Below are 23,394 nucleotides of genomic sequence, written 5' to 3'. Positions count from 1 at the left end.
GTTTATTTTATTCCCATTACACTGTTTACAATGGGTAAACAGGATACCTATCTTTAACACAAATGTTCTGTTGTGGATGGTGAGTTTTTTATTTTTTTGTTTTTTTGCATAAATGCAGTCCAAAGTGTTTCTAGGGGTGTTTGGTGACACAGACCTTGGGACTCATAAGAAGAACTTGCTAACAGGAAAACAATAGTCCTAAATTGGACATCTACTAGTGCTCTAGACATTCATGCCTGGAAACAACTGGTGAATATAATTTTGCCTCTCTGTAGACTCACCAATGAAGCCAGAGGGTGCCCTGCTGCATTTTGATAAAATTCGGGATGAGTGAATTTTTTTCTTGACTCTGCCATATATTCACATCATTCACTCACAGCAATCTCTGAATGAATAGACTAGAAGTCCCATCTGCCAGTGTGGCAGATGAACCTGTAAGTCTCAATGGACTATGAGAGTGCTGATCAGCGCCCTTGTAGTCCATTGACACTTCCTGCAGTAAGACATGTCTCCAGTAGCCTGACATTGCACCCATGGTCAGTAGAATGTTCTGCAGGCTCTTGAGAATAAAATAATAAATGCACATTTTTTACTTTCAAAAACGTGTGCATTTATGTTTTTTTACACAAAGTTGAACTTATCCTTTAAGCCAGAGATATTCAGACAACTAGTATTCTGGGAAAGAGATCTGCAATGACAAAACCATGAGAGGATTACTCTAAGGGAGCGCTTTACTTCTACTGAAGTCCACACTTTGTAAAATGGTAGGATACTAGAAAATCTACAGAACTGGGTGCCATTGCTGACTTGTTCTTGAAGGTAGAGACTCCAGGGCTGTCATCCTTAAGGCGGCCATACATGGATCAAACTTCGACCGATTCAGCAAAGACAAGCCAAATTTCAATCCATGCATGGGCAGGCTGGCTGACTTCTGTACCAACAGCCTGCTGGGTTTTTCCCAAACAATCGTTGCCACTGGCTGTAGCTGGCAACACTGATCAATGTGTTCTGACAGTGAGGAAGGCTCCCTGCTGTCAGAATACAATAGCACAACACAAGTGATTCCCCCATCCACATTGAGTGTGTGGATGGGGGAATGATTAATGTACAGTATGGCCTGCCTTACCAGTGGAACAAGGGTAAGTCACTTACCCATCGTTAGTCAGGATGAAAAAAGACACATGTTCAACCAATAAAAAAACCCCAAAAACACACATACAATCACATATACACAATCCTATACCCACGGTTGATCCAGAACAAGCATTTGCACATCATACATACTGCTGCCTGATATATTGATATTTGTTCTAGATCAGAAACTAGTAGTAATGGATAAAGCGGGATAGCAGGTCTGCAATGGTGGACCACATTTTTTTGATTTCTGAGTGCTGCTCTGCAGATTGAAGTAGTGTACTTCATAGGGTTATATGGGAATTTCCTAACATCCTACATACAGTATTGCAGAGTGGCACTCAGAGACCAGAAGCATGCTAGAGCACAGAAATAGAAAAACCAACATGTACAGTAGATCTCTGGATTGCAGCCGCGTAGGTTAAGTGTAATTGACAGCTATTACACTTACCACCCCCACACTCCGAGATCAGATCCTCCTGGAGATAGATATATTCATTTCTGCACCTAACAATACTTTTACAAGGCAATGTAAAGTACTAGTGATTTCAGATTCTCAGATTCTTAACTGCTGTGTGTTGTGTCCACCTAAGCAGCTGTATCCATTACCAAAATGCAAAGAAGAAAGGGTGAATGTTACTATATATAATAAAGTTACTTGTTTACAAATAATAACTCTTAAATATTAACACGATTTGGATAAATAGGGGGTTGATGATATGGATTTGTGACAAGTTCAAAAAGGCACCAACATCCCTGAATAATGGACAAATGCAGAGAGGTTTTTGGGGGGCATTTTTTAGGGTGCCAATAAACATTAAAACACAAAGAGGTTATAGAAAAGATAACATTTTATTAACACAAAAAATATAAACAGTTAAAAAGTTCTTTGTTACTCAACAAACATAGAACTCGTGAACAACTTTTCATAAGATGTTGTCTTATCACATATGAGGTAACGATTTGGTAGTTATCCTGACATAGGCTTCCTCAGGGGATATATGTTAACTTAAAGCAAGATGTAAATCACTGAGTCAACCTCCCACTGCCTTCAAGACAACAGCAAGGGACCACGTGAAGAAAACAAGGGGGCGCATAGATTGGCCACAATGGACCCTAAGCACAAGTTGTTGACCACTTCTCTACCCGCCATTGTCATATGCCGCAGATGGGATCTCCCATCCTTGGCGGGCGTCATATGACGTCCTCGGAGCCGATGCGCGTGCCCGCCGGCAGCGATGTCCGCCGGGCACTTGCGATTGCTTGTTACAGAGTAGGACCGTGGATCTGTGTGTGTAAACACACAGATCCACATCCTGTCAGGGGAGAGGAGACCGATCGTGTGTTCATACTAAGTATGAACACTGATCGGTCTAATCCCCTAGTCAGTCCCCTCCCCCAACAGTTAGAATTACTCCCTAGGTAACACATTTAACCCCTTGATCGCCCCCTAGTGTTAACTCCTTCCCTGCCAGTGACATTTATACAGTAATCAGTACATATTTATAGCACTGATTGCTGTATAACTGTCAGTGGTCCCAAAATAGTGTCAAAATTGTCCGATATGTCCGCCGCAATGTCACAGTCACAATAAAAATCACAGATCGCCACCATTACTAGTAAAAAAAAAATAAAATGCCATAAATCTATCCCCTATTTTGTAGGGGCTATAACTTTTGCTCAAACCAATATATGCTTATTGCGATTTTTTGTTACCAAAAATATGTAGAAGAATACATATCGGCCTAAACTGAGGAAAAAATTTGTTTTTTTTTTTTTTTTAATTTGGGATATTTATTATAGCAAAAAGTAAAAAATATTGTGTTTTATTGACAGCCATTTAGCTATATTAAACCCCACCACACTGCAAGATTACAGCTGCGGGTGTGTGTGTTTGGGGGGGTGGGGGTCTTAAGAAAGATGAAGAAACAACAGGAATCAAGGGACACATCATATTAACTGTAAATGATATGTCCCTTGTGCTGATTTTACGGTTTATGTTTTTAGCTGAATTTACGCTTTAAAGAAGAAGTACAGCCAAAGCTCAATTGACTGTACTTCCCTTGTGGATCACAGAAGTGCAGTTTGTTTGGCACTCCTGTTACCCATTATCAGCCGACAGTGGGCTGAAGCCTGCGGTCGGCTGATGTCACAGTGTCGGTAAAGGCTGGGAAAAGATTGCGACCATATGGTCGGGATCCACCCAAATGCGTGGACCGACACCTGGCTCAGCCTCTCAGCAAGCCACCCCCTCCACAGCCCAGTGCTCCAGTGAGCGTGTGGGGGTGGGGGGTTAGAGCAGACAGCGGTGACTGACAGTTACCAGCTCTCTGCTCATGGAGCTCTGAGAACTGACCGATCGGCGGTGTTTGATCGCTCAGTTCTCAGTCTCAGAAGCGGCGGGAGACAAATACAGCATTGCATCGATGCTGCCTCCACCTGAGTAAGTATGATTTCTAAAAAAAAAAAAAAAAAGACAAACTTCTCTTTTAAGAAGATCCGTTTCAGCATCCTGTTTTTTGGAATGATAAAGCGAATAAAGCGATTATGAAGGTTTTTGTCCCTGTGTCCCCGCTGAGACAGGAAAGCCAGCCAGAGCAGACACAAGTGTCATCAGTAAATGTGTGTAGCAGTGAAGCAGTCTATGTGAGCTCCACTTTCTGTAGGCCTCTCTATCACATACTGCATGTGCAGCAGCAGCTGGAGCGTAGTGTGAGCTCCCAGGCGGGGGACACCCACCACGTTTGCTGCTACATGATAACCTGTTACATTTCCTTATCACTGATTGCACCTTTTCTCTTTAAACCTTGGAAACATGAAAACTGCAGTGTGATTCAGGAAAATGCGACATACACAGGACCATGCCATATATTCAACAAGCAATCATTTCATAGATATTTGATGTCATTGTTTAAGCATTAATAACAAAACATAGATTCTGGTAAAATTGCAACATTTAATCAATGCCAAGCCTTATTCTACATTCAATCCCCACCCTCCATCACAATCAGGATTTGTTTTGAGCTATTATGACATCACCTATCTATAGATGTCACCTATCAAGGACATTCTAGACATATGTTTCATTGCGCTTATAAATTTCTTTTTATCAACTGAACTCTGATAATACAAAGCTTTTAACACAAAGCTTAATCTTCCTTTTCACATCTCTACATGAAAGGTGTTCAGATGAGATGCGCTTTTGGATGTTTAAAGCACACAGGCTCCTCTTAAGAAATTGTGTATTGCTTTCATGCTCCCAGCCCTGGGGCCATACATTCCTGCTAGTGTAGATTCAGCTACTTGTAATGATGGCTTCAGCAGCCAGACAGGGAAATGTAAGAGAAGCTGGCTGAATAGTATGGTACTGCGAACGGATCAGTGACTGCCACTGATCTCTACAATGCTCGCACATATGTGTGCCGCTAAGCAAGCAACGCATACCAGTATCACTGCAGGTGCCTGATACACAGTTCCTAAAACGGCCTGAATGCAGAGAATGACACTCAGAACAGATCAGGGGCTGTCACAAATTTCTAACATTCTCATACATAGTATCACTGCATGTGTCCATTATAATAAATACATAGAAGGACACTCATCGTCACATAAATAGAATGATAATCATCATCACATACATACAATGATACTCATCATCACTGATCATCGCATACATAAAATGACACTCATCATCACAGTCATAGAATAACACTCATCATCACATACATACAATGACACTCATCATCACATACATACAATGATACTCATCATCACATACATACAATGATACTCATCATCACATACATACAATGATACTCATCATCACATACATACAATGATACTCATCATCACATACATACAATGATACTCATCATCACATACATAAAATGATACTCATCATCACATACATAAGAAGGACACTCATCATCACATACATAAGAAGGACACTCATCATCACATACATAAAATGACACTCATCATCACATACATAAAATGACACTCATCATCACATACATAAGAAGGACACTCATCATCACATACATAAGAAGGACACTCATCATCACATACATAAGAAGGACACTCATCATCACATACATAAGAAGGACACTCATCATCACATACATAAGAAGGACACTCATCATCACATACATAAGAAGGACACTCATCATCACATACATACATACAATGCCACTCATCATCACAGACATAGAATGACACTTATCATCACATACATAGAATGATAATCATTGTCACATACATAGAATGACACTCATCATCACATATAGAACGACCCTCATCATCACATACATAGAACGACACTCATCATCACATATATAGAACGACACTCATCATCACATATATAGAACGACCCTCATCATCACATACATAGAACGACCCTCATCATCACATACATAGAACGACCCTCATCATCACATACATAGAACGACACATCATCACATCTCATCTAATATATAAAATAACACTAAAGAGCATCTTTAACACAAAGTGCAAGAAAAAAACTTGATGCCATCCCTAGCATAAAATATATGACCAATTCTTTTCCAAGACATAGGTGGGACCATGCAGAGGAGTTGATGTAAACCAACGAGAAAAGAAATGAAAAGAGCACAGTATGACTTTCAGCCAAGCAGCACAACATTGGTAATACAGTAGTGTGCCTCCTCAGACCTTCACTGCTAGCAGCTGCATTCCATAGCCTAGGTCCTTCTCTCTGGAAAGTCAAACCAGACTCTCCCAGCCCAGCACCCAGGAATCAGAGTTTCTGGTCTCCAGCATGACCAATTCATGGCAATCCCAGCTCACTTACTTGTGTGTCTGTGCTGCTGTCAGTGCTCCATCCAGGGCTGGCTGGCTGCTAGCCTGTTCACATTCTCCCCCACACAAGAAACACCAGCCTCAGCAGCCGGAAGCTAATTCCAGCTCACAGCTCTCAACTCAGGAAATAATTCCCAGCCCCTCCTTCCCTCTTCCCTACTTCTTCTTTGGAAAGAATGGAAAGGGACCCTGTCTGGAAAAGACTGCTAGTGCCACCTGCTGCACAACAGAGGCATAGCCTTCAGGGCAGGTATAAAATAGAGTAATGGGTTAAATTAGGGTGCTAAAATCATAGCAATATAAAAAGGCTTTGGCTTTTTTTCAGTTCCTCTCTTCAATTTTTCACATAATAGTTCACGTTACACGAATAAATGAATGAATGGTTATTTATTTATTTTTATTTATTAAAAACATATTTTTCCTTATACAAAGATACGTAGGATACATCACAAACAACAGCAACGAAAAAAAAAAAAGGAAAAAATGACAAATTTCAAAAACACCTGACAAACATAATCACACCATAAAAAAAAAAAAAAAAAAAAAAAAAAAGAGCTGCAATGTACAGTATTCAAAGAAAAAAAAAAGGGGGGAAAAATCACCAATCCAAACCTACTCTGGGAATTATACTCCTGTACGGCAGAATGAGCCTTATATATGTTTGGGCATACAGTAAATATTCCTCACTCAAAAATAACATATTAAGGTGGTGGTAATCTCTAGGAAAAAAAAAACAGTTTCCCTCGCATACTAGCACATTATGAAACAATTACCTTAAGGCCTGATTCACACCTATGCAGGTTTCAGTTTGCATATTGCAGGTGCATTTTGCATGTTTTCAATACACGCTTTTAATGCATTAAAGTCTATGGAACCAAAAACCAGAAAAGAGTCCCTGGACCTTTCCATAAAATACACAGATGAAAACTACATCCATAAGAAACCATGTTAAATGGACCGTAGTGTGTTTCTGCAAAACTGAAAATGCACTAAAACATGCATAGGTGTGAACCAGACCTAAAAAGAAGCCCTCTAGCGGCATGCTGTCACCACTGCAAAAGCTTCCATCTTCACCTGGTCTTCTTTCCGAGTTTGCGAACTCCGGCCGTCTGACTGGTCGAGCCACGATGATGTCACCAGCTGTTGCTCACTAGAATATCTCCTAAATGGTTCACATTTAGGAGATATTCATTTTACTAACAGGTAAGCTTTATTATAAGCTTACATGTAGGTAAAAATAAAAGCAGAGCGATTACTACTACTTTAAGTAGATATACTGTATGAATATATTACAATAGTAACCTATCTCAGATACCTTCATGTAGGGTCACCTGAGGCACTTTTAGCCATGCAGACCATATTCTTTCAAATTTATTAGAGCATCCTCTTTTTTGACACATCGATTTTTCCCCGAAGAGAGAGAAAGTAACCTCCTTAAACCAATCATCCACCGCTGGAGGGGCAGGTGAGAGCCACTTCCTAGCCACTAACTTCCTTGCCAAAAACAGGAGCTAATTAATAGCCAGCATTGAAGAGACATTTAACTCCAAAAAACTCAGCTGCCCAAAAACACAACTGAGCGGGACAGAGGGAATTTAAATATTGTAGATAACGTTTATCATAGTCACTATTTCTTTATAATAATATCTGAATAGTTTGGGACACTGCCACAACATGTGGATCCAATCACCTGGGTCATGACGACATCTAGGACAAAGAAGAGAATCTCTAACTCCAATTTTATGTAACCACTACATGTTCTTTGGAATATATTTAACAGTGCCAACATAAATGGTTATTTATGCTCTGTATAATGCTACACAATATGCAAACATTATATAAATTAAGACGATAAATAAAAACATAAGAAAATGTGATTACTATTCAAAATCTATACAAATAAATGATAAATACAAATAAAGGATGTCCATCTTAACCCCATGGTGCTGATGTAACACAAATATGCGGCCCCCCTACATTGTGATTTTTGCTGTGGGACAGCATATTTGCATATCTCCCTTTGTCCAGTCACAGAGAAACCCACCCCATGTTTTCTGTCTCTGTAAATGGACAAGAAAGATGCATTGGGGTTTATTTACTAAAGGCAAATCCACTTTGCACTACAAGTGCACTTGTAAGTGCAGTAGCTGTAGATCTAAGGGGGACATGCATGAAAATAAAAAAACAGCATTTTTGCTTGTACATGATTGGATGAAAAAAATCGGCAGAGCTTCCCCTCATTTCACATCTTCCCCTCAGATCTAAAGCGACTGCACTTCCAAGTGCACTTGTAGTGCAAAGTGGATTTGCCTTTAGTAAATCAACCCCATTGCATCTTTCTCTGTCCTTGCAGAGAGTAAAAAAAGTACGTGTAGGAAAAAAAATAATAAAATTAAAAAAAGACAAAAACACCTAGAGGTTTGATCCAGGTCAATGCCTGGGTTAGTGTTTGGTTCGAGGTCATGGTCAAGGTCAAAGATCAATGTCAGAGTCAAAGGTCAGGGTCAATATTTTTGGACAGGATTTTTTTTTTATTAGTATCAGTGTTAATGTGTAAGTAGGGAAAAAAAGCAAGTGCATTATTGTTTCTGGGCAAAATGTGCACTATTGTTTCTGGGCTGTACTACGGGTACATACAACAACTAACATACACATATGTGGTATGGCTGTGATCATCAGGAGCAGGAGAATTTGTTTTGAGTTGTTTTTTGGTGGTAGGTTATGGTATTAGCAAGAAATATACAACTAAATTAAAAAATATATTTTTTTTAATATTGTGGGCCAGTTTTCCTTTAGCAATAAAAAAAAATCAGGGAGATATTTATTACCATTTACCACCAAATGAAAGACCAGTTTGTCCTGAAAAAAACAAGGTATAATCCACCTGGATGCACAAAGTAGTAGTGATGATATGTACGGTTTTACTAGCACATGTCAAAGTTGCAAAATTGGACCTAGGCGTTAAGATTTGTTTTACCCTTAGGCGTGAAGGGGTTAAAATCTTGATGAAACATGCACGATATGTGAAAAGAATGTGAGCCGCACTCCACTTAGCTCTTCTTGCAGCATTGATTAATAATCAATAAACTGACTGCATACAGCGATATCTCCACCCAAAAATCAGCCTTTCTTGACACGTTTTACCACTCCTCACAAGGATAGGAGAGATTGTGAGCAAGCCAGGAGTGGCGAAACGCATCAAGGCTGACATTCTTTTATGTTCTTAATGGAGAAGGGAAACGGACTGCTGTGGCTGGCCGCCAGGTTGTCCATCTACCAGGGAGGACAATTTTGAGTTGAGCTATGGATCTGTGTGTGCTTATGCACCACAGGTGAGCATTAGTGTTCGGCGAACACCCAAAATGTCGGGCCTTTCGACCGGCCCACAGAGTTGAGTGGTATCTTGATATAGCGCGGTCTTACCCCACAGGGTCCTGATGCGCTTGACTAGGGCCAATTAACTTACCAGCATGTCTTTAGAGTGTGGGAGGAAACCAGAGTACCCAGAGGAAACCCACACAGGCACAGGGAGAACATGCAAACTCCAGGCACATGATGTCGTGGTCGGGATTCAAACCAGTGACCCTTTTACTGCTAGGTGAAAGTGCTAACCACTACACCACTATGCTGCACACTACACAGTGCATTGGAAGCCCTGATTAGCTGAAGCAATGAAGAATTTGCCCAATCAGGGCACAGAACACTCTTCAGAGCTATAACTGGAGAAAGTAATGATGACTGTGCCCAATCATGACTCATTGCTCATAGACCCACCCCCCTCTATAAAATAATCCTTCCCAGAGCAGCCATTTGCAGTGTGATATTGGAGTGGAGATTGATAGAACAGGGCTCTGTTCATTGCTACTAGCAAGTTAGGGTACCACATGCTTGACAAGGCATTTAACCTCCCAGCACTCAGCCTGTTGCCAAGAGCACCTGAAAGCCATACAAAAGGGATGCAATTCTGCTCCCCCTCACTCCTCCTTACCTTTCAGATCTACCCCCCACTATATCTTATGACCTCTCTGCAGCTTCCACTGACAGGGATGATGCTATAGTGAAGGGTGTCACAGGTCCTTGCAGCACGTCTGCCAGCAGCACACCACCAGCTGTAGACTATAGCAGGCAAATTTCTCTACTCCAGCAAAAAAAAAAAAAAAAAAAAAAAAAAGTCACTGCAACCCACATGCCCAGCATCAAGCTTGTCAAAGCTGCTGGCTTTACATTTTGCAGAATGTGCTGTACCACAATGGAAGGTTCCCAGTCGCTATTTCTTTGCACATAAGGCCATTCCAGCTCTGTACCATGAGGTGGAAGGCAATGTTGTGGCATCGTTGGGCAAGGCAGTCAGCTGCAAGGCCCACATTACTGCTGACACGTGGTCCAAAAATCATGGTCAGGGACACTATATTACTTCACAGTACACTGGGTAACTATGCTTGCAACTCAAAAGGATGCAGGACAGGGCTCAGCGCTGCAGCTTGTTTTCCTGCCACATCTCCATACAGCTGGTGGTGATGATGCAAGATGCAACCACCAGTACCCCTAAGTGTTCAAGGGGCTATTCAATCAGTCAGGCTAAAAGATGCCATGCAGTGCTTCAGCTGGTCTGTCTAGGGGACAGGAGCCACACCAGAGCAGAGATGCTTTCAGCTCTGCAGGGGCAGGCCCAGAGGTAGTTCATGCCACGCCAGCTGGAGCCAGGAATGGTCCGCCCTTAGACAGGGAAAATTGACACATGTGCCATGCCTGGTACATGTTCTCAATTTGGTGGTGCAGCATTTCTTAAAATAGGTACCCAGGGTTGGAATATCTGCTAAAGCAGACCAGAAGAGTCTGCAGCCATTTCAGGTGGTCATACAGGTGGAACTCAACTTTGCCAATGCTGCAGCGGTTGCACATGCAGCAGAGGGCTGTCAACGAGTACCTGTATAGTATGGCATAATGACAGGCTCAGGCCGGCTTGGCTTTTTTCCCCCATGCCAATGGCTGCTGATGAAGGATGCATGCACTGTACTGTCACAATTTAAGGAGGCGACAAGGATGGTGAGCTGTGACAATGCATGCATCAGTGACACATTCCCTGTTGTGTTTCTGCTAGAGCAGACTCTGGGTGGCATTATGGACAGGGCATCCAAGGACTCTGCTTTTATGCCTCTGCAAACTTGCGGTACATGGGGTCCCTCATTCTTAAAAGCCTGCGAAAGGACCCGAGAATTTGTGGCATCAAGGAGAAGGATCACTATTGGCTGGCAACCCTCCTTGACCACCGTTACAAGGGGAGAGTCTCAGAACTCATTCTGTCCTCACAGAAGGAGCAGAGGAAAAAATACCTTAAAAACCCTTTCCAGACTCTGCTAGGTTACAGTCTCATGGAAAGGCTAGTTATGAGGCTTCTGTTGCGGTGGAGAAGGGGGCCATCTCAGTGATGAATTTCAAACATTTCTTAGTCCTCTGCACCCAGGACTGTCTGCTTCCACATCCCATCGGCAGCGTCTGCATAATATGGTGGGAGATTATCTAGAGGTGAAAACAGACATGGAGAGCTTTCCAGATGACGATCCACTGGGTTACTGGGTCATGAGAATAGACCACTGGCCAGAACTTGCTCAGTATGCAATTGAGCTGCTGGGCTTCCCTGTATCCAGTGTGCTTTCCAAATGGACATTCAGTGCTGCCAGAGGTTTTGTAACAGATAAAAAGAGCACGTCTGTCCACAGACTCCATTGACCAACTGACATTGATCAAAATTAATCATTCCTGGATTAGCAGCAGCTATCAAGCCCCTGATGCTGATGTTGCCAATTAAGTGTTTTTGGGATGTGGAATCTGTGTAAGACTGTCTAGGATGCCTAACTTTGTGGGTGTTAATTTTATCTGGAAGAATTTTTTTAGTATAGGCATCATGGGCACAATTAGCACCCAAGGACCAATTTTTCCACACCTGTTTGACAGGTGCATATCATTTCAATTTTTGACAGCAAGGCCAGCTCTTGCTTTCATCAAGAGTATCTCTATAGGGTTACGGTGTGAAGGCACCACCGACGCCCAAGCCCGATTTTTTTGCACCTGTTTGACTGGGCATATCATTAAAATTTTTGACAGCAAGGCCATTCTTCCTTTCATCAAGACCCAAAGCCCAATTTTTCCGCACCTGTTATTTTAATCCAAAGTCTGTGAAACAGACACCAGAAATTATAAAAAAAAAATCTCTAATCTTGCTCCGAGTGCACTAAATTGTGGCCTCATCAACAGACTAAGCCGTTTATAAAATAAAGAAAGCTTGCAGGGAAAATGTCATTTTATTGGCTTTATAAATGTTTGCTGCAGCAGGTTCTATACATGGTACAGATGCACAACTTTACAGGCAGACTGAGGGGACCCCCCCCCAGGCACTATATTTAAAGGAATTTTTCATTTTTATTATTTCACTTTAAGCATCAGTAAATCCCTGCTCATTTAAAAATTATGTTTTTTGCTAACTTTTTTTCATTGATACACGTCCCCCTAATAACTTGCATCTAAGCCCTCAAAAAGGGCACTTTTGATTTTTCCAGTTTGGGTCCCTCAGACTTCAATGGGGTTCGTTATTTGGCTCCAAACTTTCACCATACGTCTGTTTTTTGCAGATTTTATCGGATTAGATGCCCGGCAAATGTCAGTGGACCCAGTGAAATCAATGAGTAGACTGATCAGGTCTACCTGAAAAATGGACTGGCAGATCCGACCGGTCTCCTGGTGTGAAAGGGACCTTAAGGGATTATATCAAATATTGGTTTACTTGCCAAAAAGTGATATGCATTGGAGAAAAATACAAGTGTATATACTGTAAATATAATTGTAGAGTCAATAGTATTTTTATCTACAGAAGTAATACTGCTTAACTACTTGCCGACCATCTCACGTACCTTTACTGTGGCTGGTCAGCTCTCCTGCGCAAACTGACGTACCTGTGTGTCAGTCCGTGCAAGGAAGATAGCGGGCTGCGGGAGCGTGCCTGCGGGTCCCACAAACAAGGCGAGTCCCCGTTCTGCCTAAAGACATGTCAGAGATCTTCTGTTCCCAGTGATCGGGAACAGTAATCTCTGTTATGTTCCAGTGAGCCCATCCCCCCTACAATTAGAACACACCCAGGGAACACACTTAACCCCTTGATCGCCTCCTAGTGTTAACCCCTTCCCTGCCAGTGTAATTTCTACATTGATCAGTGTATTTTTATTGCACTGATCAATGCAATAATGTCACTGGTCCCCAAAAAGTGTAATTTGGGGTCAGATTTGTCCGCCCCAATGTCGCAGTCCCGCCATTACCAGGAAAAACAATAAAAAAGATAAAAGTCCCTAAATCTATCCCAAAGTTTGTAGATGCAATAACTTTTGGGCAAACCAATCAATATACGACTATTGCGATTTTTTTTTCCAAAAATATGTAGAAGAATATATATCAGCCTAAACTGATGAATAAATTAGTTTTTTATATATTTTTTGGGATATGTATTATAGCAGAATATTTTTTTTTTAATTGTCTGTATTTTTTTGTTTATAGCGTAAAAAATAAAAACCACAAAGGTGATTTTGTTTGGGTACCACATCGACACGATCGCATGACCGCGCAATTGTCAGTTAAAGCAACGCAGTGCTGTATCGCAAAAAATGGCCTGGTCATTATGGGAGCAAATCCTTCCGGAACTAAGTGGTTAAAGTGGTGTTCCGGCCAAAATTATACTTTTTAAATAAAAATACCCCTATAATACACAAGCTTAATGTATTCTAGTAAAGTTAGTCTGTAAACTAAGGTCTATTTTGTTAGTTTATAGCAGTAGTTTGTTATTTTATAAACTTACAGCAGGCCATGGCCATCTTAAGTGTGGGAATCTGAAGCCAGACTGTTATTCTTCCTGGATCTCATGCTTGTAGATCTCGCACATGCTCAGTGCAGCACAAGCAGTGTAATAGGTTTCAGATCAGGTTTCCATAGGAACGGCAGTTTCAGAGGAAGTTGCCGCCCCTTCCCAGAAGGCATTGCAAACAGGAAATGATGCAATGGGCCGCTGCCAGGGAGGAGGAAGTGAAAAATGAATACAGCAGATATACAGTAGGTGCTGAGAAAAAAAATTTAAAAATATCGAATTTGTTTACAGTGCACAGTTTAGTGAGGGATGCTGAAGAGTTGTAAAAGTGGGTGGAACTCCACTTTAAAGCAGAACTCCAGGCAATCAAATTATTTTTTTTTCTGTGTAAGGCTTCTTCTGTATGAGGCTGATACTAAGACAAATAAGGGACTTACACTGCTTCCATTTAAAAAAATAAAAATAAATAATGCATTAAAGGGGTTGTAAAGGAGGAAGGTTTTTTTATCTTAATGCATTCTATGCATTAAGATAAAAAAGCTTCAGTGTGCAGCAGCCCCCCTAATACTTACCTGAGCTCCCTCTCTATCTAGTGATGTCCACGAGTGCCTCATCCATCCGGGACTCTCCCTCCTCAATGGCTGTGACACAGCAGCGGCGCCATTGGCTCCCACTACTGTCAATCAAACACAGGTAGCCAATGAGCAGAGAGAGGGGGTGGGTCCAAACCGCGGCTCCGTGTCTGAATGGACACATAGAGCTGCGGTTCGCGTGCCCCCATAGCAAGCTGCTTGCTATGGGGGCACTCAACAGGAGGGAGGGGCCAGGAGAGCCGAAGAGGGATCCTGCCCAGACCAATTTTTAGCTTTCAGCACTCTCACACTTTGAATGCCAATTACTCAGTCATGCAACACTGTACCCAAACAAAATTGTTATAATTTTTTTCATACAAATAGAGCTTTTTTTGGTGGTATTTAATCACCACTGGGTTTTTTTTTTTGCGACATAAGTGAAAAAAGAGCAAAAATAAAATAAAAAAACACTTTTTTTTCGTTTCTATGATAAAATTTTGCAAATAAGTCATTTTTGTTCATAAATTTGGGCCAAAATTTATACTGCTACATCTCTTTGGTAAAAAAAACCCACATTAGTGGATATTATTTAGTCTCTGTGAAAGTCTACAAGCTATGGTGCAAATCATTGAAAATTGATCACACTGACTCATTTCTTGAGACCCTGAAATGTCAGGAAAGTACAAATACCCCCCAAATGACCCCTTTTTGAATAGTAGACAGTCAAAGGTATTTAGTGAGAGGCATGGTGAGTTTTTTGAAGTTGTATTTTTTTCCCACAATTCTTGGGAAAAAATGTTTTGTTTTTTTTTCACAAAATTGTCATAAGTTATTTCTCACATACAGCATATGTATACTTCCAATTACACCCCAAAATACATTCTGCTACTCCTCCCGAGTATGGCGATACCACATGTGTGTGACTTTTACACAGCCTGGTCACACAGAGAGGTGCAGGGAGCACCATCAGGGGTTCTAGGAGCATAAATTACACCTCTAGTTTGCTAACGACCTATTACATTCGTGAAGGCCCTGGAGCACCAGGACAGAGGAATTACCCACAAAATGACCCCATTTTGGAAAGCAAACACCCAAACAGCTATTCTATGAGCCATAATGAGTCTTTTGAACGGTTAATTTTTTTCCACAAGTCTTCAGAAAACATGGAAAGAAAATTAAAACCTATTTTTTTTTTACACAAGGTGGTCAGATATTTCTAACTCAAAGCATGTATATAGCAAAAATTACACCCCAAAACACATTCTGCTACTCCTCCTGAGTAGGATGATACCACATGTGTGAGACTTTTACACAGCCTGGCCACATACAGAGGCCCAACATGCAGGGAGCACCTTCAGGCGTTCTTGGAGCATAAATTACACCTCTAATTTCCTAACGACCTATTACACTTTTGAAGGCCCTGGAGCACCAGGACAATGGAATTACCCACAAAATGACCCCATTTTGGAAAACAAACACCCCAACGTATATTCTATGAGGCATAATGAGTCTTTTGAACTGTTAATTTTTTTACACAAGTCTTCAGAAAACATGGAAAGAAAATGAAAATCTTTTTTTTTTTTTTACACAAAGTTGTCAATTTATAAGACATAGCATGTATATAGCAAAAATTACACCCCAAAACACATTCTGCTACTCCTCCTGAGTATGGCGATACCACATGTGTGAGACTTTTACACAGCCAGTCCACATACAGAGGCCCAACATTGAAGTAGTACCTTCAGGCGTGCTAGGAGCATAAATTACACATCTCATTTCATTCCTACCTATCACATTTTTGAAGGTCTTTGAGCACCAGGACAGTGGAATTACCGACAAAATTACCCCATTTTGGAAAGCAAACACCCCAACGTATATTCTATGAGGCATGGGCTGCAGATAGGTACTCGGGTACTCTGATTGGCTGGAGACAGGTACTCGGTTACTCTGATGGGCTGGTGACAGGTAGTCGGTTACTCTGATGGGCTGGAGATAGATACTCGGGTACTCTGATGGACTGGTGACAGGTACTCGGGTACTCTGATGGCTTGGTGACAGGTACTCGAGTACTCTGATGGGCTACAGATAGGTACTCGGGTACTCTGATGGGCTGGTGACAGGTACTTAGATGGGCTGTGACAGGTACTCAGATGAACTGTAACAGATACTCAGATGGGCTGTGACAGGTGCTCAGGTACTCGTGTACTCAGGTGAACTGTGACAGGTACTCAGGTACTCAGATGAACTGTGACAGGTACTCAGGTACTTGGGTACTCAGATGGACTGTGACAGATACTTAGGTACTTGGGTACTCAGATGAACTGTGACAGGTACTCAGATGAACTGTGACAGGTACTCAGATGGGCTGTGAAAGGTATTAGGGTACTCAGATGAACTGTGACAGGTACTCAGGTACTCAGATGAACTGTGACAGGTACTCAGGTACTCAGATGGGCTGTGACAGGTACTCGGGTACTCAGATGAACTGTGACAGGTACTCAGATATACTGTGACAGATACTCAGGTACTCAGATGGGCTGTGACAGGTACTCAGATGGGCTGTGACAGATACTTAGGTACTTGGGTACTCAGATGAACTGTGACAGGTACTCGGGTACTCAGATGAACTGTGACAGATACTCAGATGAATTGTGACGGGTACTCAGGTACTTGGGTAATCAGATGAACTGTGACAGGTACTCAGGTACTCAGATGGGCTGTGACAGGTACTCGGGTACTCAGATGAACTGTGACAGGTACTCAGATATACTGTGACAGGTACTCAGGTACTCGGGTACTCAGATGGGCTGTGACAGGTACTCGGGTACTCAGATGAACTGTGACAGGTACTCAGATATACTGTGACAGGTACTCAGGCACTCAGATGGGCTGTGACAGGTACTCAGATGGGCTGTGACAGGTACTCAGATGGGCTGTGACAGGTACTCGGGTACTCAGATGGGCTGTGACAGGTACTCGGGTACTCAGATGAGCTGTGACAGGTACTCGGGTACTCAGATGAGCTGTGACAGGTACTCGGGTACTCAGATGGGCTATGACAGGTACTTTGATGGGTGATGACAGGTACTTTGATGGACTGTGACAGGTACTTTGATGGCTGGTGACAGGTCCTCTTTATTAGGGGGTGGCAATCAGTGTGGTTGGTGTACACTGTGAGCGGTAACAAGATGTCACCGCAATCTCCTTCTCACACATGATTGGTGTGTGAGGAGGAGAACCCGGTAACATCTCGTTACCGTGGTTTGTTGACATTCTGTGACTGGCTGGTCACGTGGTAAAGAGCCAATTTAATTTCATACTGGGTTGGGCTGTGTCAGGGTGACAAGCCTCGTTCCTGATCGCTGCTCTGTGCACGTCCTAGGGGCGTGCACGTGGGCAGTACATGTGACCGGCTGTGATTGGACACAGCTGGTCACGTGGTAAAGAGCCATCTTTTATTGGCTCTTTACACGGATCTGGGATGGACTGTGTCCGAGGGACACACCTCATCCCCGATCGCCGTGCTGCGGGCCCCCGGCTGCCCACAGTAGCGGCGAGAAGCCGAGGACGTCATATGATGCCCGCCCAGGGTGGGAGATCCCATCTGCGGACGTCATATGACTATAGCCCGGTAATGAAGTGGTTAACTTTGGAATTCAGCCCCCATACATTCCATGAAAGAGAGGAAACAGTGGAGATATGTAAAACTAATTAAGACTGGTGTAAAAAATAATGGGCACAAGGCCCGTGGACTATCTTTAGGCCCCTTTATGGCTGCAAACCCAGAGGGAGGAGACGAGTAACAGACCAAACACACACAATCACACCAAAAGCACACTGAAAAAGAACAAAAAACACAATAAGGACATATGTAGTAAAAAACACAGAATTTTTACCCCTGCCCTGCACCAAAAACAAGGAGTGGGCTTTATCCCTAAACAGCCAACAAATGTAGGGAACATGGCCTATGCAGCCAAAGTTATAGAAACAAATAATCAATCAAATAGTGATCAGAGGTGTGAAACCAGTGGCAGCTGAGTCTTACAAGAAGAGGTCAAACTCCTCTTGACTGGGTAAAACTTTAGTCACTTAACCCAGCATAATGCTTCCAAGAAAACAAATATGAAGTGAAGATCATGCTTCTTCCAAAGAGAATAACCAGTTCAGGTCTCTGGATGGCGTGTAGATGATTGACCAGGCTGTCACAGAGATTCAAACCAGGAGAGAGCATTTACAGGGGTTTGAAAGAAATGCACCTGGCCTTGATGAACACATCTCAGGGTAGCAGGAAACAGCATGAATTATTGAATGGCTCTCTCCCTTAACTATTGCTTGACATGCTGGTACTTGGCCCTAAGAGCAGTAGAGTAATCAGGAAAAAGTGACACCATTGCTCAGGTAGACCCACTGTAAGGTAAACCAGATTCCCAACAAAAGAAAACCAGTGGGAGCTTATGCTAATATTTCTGCGTGTGCACATTGTTCACGTGCTAATACTTGTAGGCAAAGATGTACTATTCCTATTCAATGTGCTCGCATTCGTGCGCGCCCTCGCACACACACATGTGCATGTTCACATACGAATTAGCGTGCATACTTGGCGCCCAGCTGCCTATTTAAACTGGCCTGTCACCATGAGCAGTTGCTAAATGATCTTCAGCTTGTACCTGCATTCCTGTGACCTGATCCATTGAACCTGCTTACCTGTGTATGACCCAGCTTTCTCCTGGACTCTGCCTTTGCTCCTGCATTACTTTGTTCACCTGATCTCTTTAACCTCGGCCTGTTTACTGGACTTATCTTTGCCTGCTGATCCTGTACTGCGCTGCCCGGCTGTTACCTACAGTGGCCTGCTTCCTGGACTTTCTTTGTTTGCTGACTCAGTGCCTTGTTACCCGGCTGCCACTGATCGCTGTTTGCATATCGGCTCTGCTACCATTTCCTGTCTCCACCTTCAGGAGTGTTGGGCAGCAGGTGCAAGAGAGGCCTCCACAACATTGCAGTGGTCACCAGGTACATGATAGTACCATTCAGCCATGGCTGAGACTGGAGGAGGTGTCTCTTCTGGAAGCACTATGCCAGCAGACCACAACTCTGATTCAAGTAATGACTGGACTCCAGGAGGGTTATCTCCAGCTGGAAGGTTGCATCCGCAACCTGACCACCACATCTTCAGCTGCTGTAGCTTCAGCCACTGGTGAATCAGCTTCAACTCCAGCTTCAGTTCCAGCACTCACCGTAGTGGTCCCTCCACCAGAGCCTCGAGTACCTGCTCCAGAATGCTTCTCATGTGACCGCCCTAAGGTCCAGGCATTCCATAATGCTTGCCAGCTCTATTTTTCGTTACAACCGAGGATTTTCTCTGCTGAATCCACAAAGGTGGGCTTTGTTATCTCATTGCTGCTGGAAGAGCCACAGTCTTGGGCTCACCATCTCCTCAAACAGTCCCATCCCAAAGTCGGTTACTTCCTTCCTCGGGGCTATGGTTGAAATCTGTGATGACCCTCAACGAACATCTATAGCAGAGATTGCCTTGCATGCACTCCAACAAGGACGTCGGCCTGTGGAAGGCTATGTGGTCGAATTCCGCAAATGGAGTTCCGACACAGCCTGGAATGACGCAGCTGGGCGTTACCAGTTCCGTTTGGGACTTTCAGAGACTCTTAAGGATGAACTTGCCAGATTAGATCCACCAACTTCACTCTCAGATCTAATCCAGCTCGCTATACAACTTGATCGTAGAATCCGAGAAAGGAAAGCAGAAAGATCCGCAAACTCACGACCCACCCAGCTGCTCCTGAGCCACCAGCTCTAGTTCCGAGGCTTCTCTCTTCCACAGTGGAACTCATGCAATTGGGACTAATCCGCTCACCTCTCTCTCCTGAAAAAAAGCTTCATCACCGGCGGGACAACCTTTGTTTTTACTGCGGTGTCGCTGGTCACTATTTGCAAAACTGCCCTGCAAGACCTCGTGAGTCTGTTCCTGCTCCTGTTACTTCCAGCAACTTTTTAAAGAGCAACTCAACTCATCTCACATTACCTCTCTCTCTCTCTACAGCTACCTGGGAGATGTATTCAGAACCAGGCAATAATCAATTCCAGAGCATGTAGCTGTTTTATGGACTGTACCTTTGCTAAGCAGCATCAAATACCATTACAAACTAAGGCACAACATCTGAAAATCCATCTGGCTGACGGTTCAAACCCGAGATCAGGCCCAATCATTCATGAAACTTGCCCGTTGTTAGCTGTAACACCTTTGGCCCATAAGGAGTACCTGAACTTGGACATTATTCATTCATCTTTATTCCCTGTCATTCTGGGTATTCCGTGGTTACAGGCACACAATCCTCATTTCCAACCACCTACTGCCTGCAGCACTGTCTACCACAAGCTCCCACAAACTCGGGTCCCTTAATGGAATTAGAACCAGAGACTGCAGCTTCTCATCATGTTCCATCTGTATATCATGACTGCTTACACAACTTTGACAAGAAAAAGGCTGAGATTTTACCACCCCATGGGCCATACGATTGTCCAATTGAGTTGTTACCAGGAGCCGAGATTCCATTTAGGTGTATATTCCCCTTGTCAGAACTTATGGCCTTGAGGCAATACATTGATGAGAATTTAGACAGGGGGTTTATTCGCCCATCCACTTCTCCTGTAGGGGCAGGTATATTCTTTGTGGAAAAGAAAGATCACACCCTGAGGCCCTGTGTTGACTATAGAGAACTGAACAAAATAACAGTCAAAAACAGGTAGCCTCTGCCCTTTGTTCCGGAACTCTTTCAACGGTTCAGAACAACAAAAGTTTTTACAAAACTTGACCTGCGAGCAGCATATAATCTTGTATGGATTCAGGAAGGGGATGAATGGAAAAGAGCCTTCCTCTCCCGCTTCGGGCATTTTGAATACTTAGTAATGCCTTTCGGACTGTACAACGCCCCAGCTACTTTTCAACATTTTGTCAACATTATGTTTAGAACCTTAAGAAGAGACAATCCAGTTCTTGGGACTGATCATCCTGACCTCAGGCATTTCAATGGACCCATAGAAAATTTGTGTCATTCTTGACTGGTCTACTCCAGCAAATTGCAAGGGGGTCCAGAGATTCATTGGTTTTGCAAATTTTTACCGTAAATTTATCAGGAACTTTTTAGCCATTATCATTCCCATTACCCATCTCACCAAACAGAATACTCGGTTCCAGTGGACACCAGCAGTACATTTGGCCTTCGACAAGTTAAAAGCTCTATTCCCATCTGCACCGATTCTACAACACCCTGATCCTGCTCTGCCTTTTGTCCTTGAAGTGGATGCTTCAGAAAATGCAGTTGGTGCCATCCTGTCACAATGCCAGGGTGCCAAGTCAATGCTACATTCAATAGCCTTCTTCACAAGAAAACGTAGTCCCCCGGAAAAGAATTACGATGTTGGGGATCGTGAATTACTTGCCACCAAGTCTGCCTTAGAAGAATGGCATTACCTGCTGGAGGAAGCTAATCATCCGATCCTGATTTTCACAGATCATAAGAATCTGGAGTACCTTCGTACAGCCAGACATTTAAGACCCCACCAGGCTAGATGGGCTTTGTTCTTTTCACGTTTATCATTTCATATTACCTATAGACCAGGTTCAAAGAATGGGAAACCCAATGCTCTGTCAAGCATGTTCCCAGAGGAAGCAGAGTCTACCCAGCCTGATACCATTCTGTCTCCACAGAGTTTCCTGTTACTCCAAGGAGATTTAGTGTCACAGCTCGACCAAGCCTCAAGAGAAGAGGGTCCACCACGTGTTGCAGGAACAGGACGGCTTGTTCCTTCATTAACAAAGGGTGTTCGCTCCCTCAAGTTTGCGTCAGCTAATCCTGAATCTGTGCCACGACCATCCCCTGGCTGGGCATTTTGGAATACGCAAGACCCTGGAACTCTTGCAGCAATCCTTTTGGTGGCCTAGCTTAAGATCTGACTGTCAGGGCTATGTAAGAGACTGTGAAATATGTATCTGAAACAAGGGTGACAAGACGAAATCCTGGGGTCTACTAAGGCCTTTGCCCATTCCTAGCAAGCCAGGGGAAATGATTAACATGGATTTCACTGTTAAACTCCCACTGTCTAAAAACTTCACGACCATTTTTGTAATAATTGATAGGTTATCCAAAATGGCACACTTTGTACCGATGATTGGAACACCATCCACAGTAGAAACTGCACAAGCATTTGTCAAGGAAAGAGTAAGACTGCATGGGGTCCCACAAAGTATAATCTCTGATTGAGGGGTTCAGTTTAGATCCAGATTCTGGAAAGAACTTTGCAAGTCACTTAAAATGGAGACTTGTTTATCATCGGCATACCATCTCCAAACGAACGGCCAGACTGAACGCACAAACCAGACCCTAGAACAATAGCTTCGATGCTTCTCTTCCTTTACACAAGATAACTGGGCTTCACTCCTTCCTCTAGCGGGGTTCGCTTACAATAACGCTGTTCATTCTGCTACAGGTCAAACCCTATTTTTTGCACATTTTGTTTTAATCCATCTTTGCTACCTGATATAATCTCAGATGCACCTGTACAGGCAGCTCAGGAGAGACTGGAGCTTCTGCAAGCCAACAAAATTCTACTGGAAGCTATCGCTAAGGCCCAACAGGACAGTAAGAGATTCTTTGATAAGAAAAGAAGGGATGACCTGAATCTCAAACCCAGGGAAAAGGTTTGGCTATCAACCATCAATTTGAAACTGGCTTGTCCTTCCAAGAAACTTAGTCCCAAGTACATTGGCCCATTTCCTGTAAAAAGAATTCATCCGACAGCTTATGGACTTTCGCCACCAGAAATGTAAAAAATCCATCCAGTTTTTCATGTGTCTCTACTAAAACCTGCTGTTACAGATCCGTTTCCTGGCCGTAACCCGGGTCCTCTAACACCAACCATAATTGATGATTGATGATGAGGAAGAATATGAAATTGAGGCCAGTGTGGACTGCAGAAAGAGGAGAT

At 43.0% G+C, this 23,394-nt stretch overlaps 1 protein-coding gene across 8 annotated transcripts in view; it reads right to left on the bottom strand.

The window, feature by feature from the left end:
- APBB2 (amyloid beta precursor protein binding family B member 2) overlaps window positions 1-6,113 on the bottom strand; it is a 488,394-nt gene extending 482,281 nt beyond the window's left edge. For all 8 annotated transcript variants that reach the window (XM_073608526.1, XM_073608531.1, XM_073608532.1 and 5 more), the window contains exon 1: window positions 5,963-6,113. The gene's annotated coding sequence lies outside the window, so the exon portion shown is untranslated. The remainder of the gene's footprint in view (window positions 1-5,962) is intronic.
- Window positions 6,114-23,394: the final 17,281 nt, after the last annotated feature.

The sequence above is a fragment of the Aquarana catesbeiana genome, linkage group LG01, assembly GCF_042186555.1.
Source record: "Aquarana catesbeiana isolate 2022-GZ linkage group LG01, ASM4218655v1, whole genome shotgun sequence".
In the NCBI taxonomy this organism is placed as follows: domain Eukaryota; kingdom Metazoa; phylum Chordata; class Amphibia; order Anura; family Ranidae; genus Aquarana; species Aquarana catesbeiana.
Note: the sequence above shows the minus strand (reverse complement) of the source record. Positions and strands in the feature narration are given on the sequence as shown.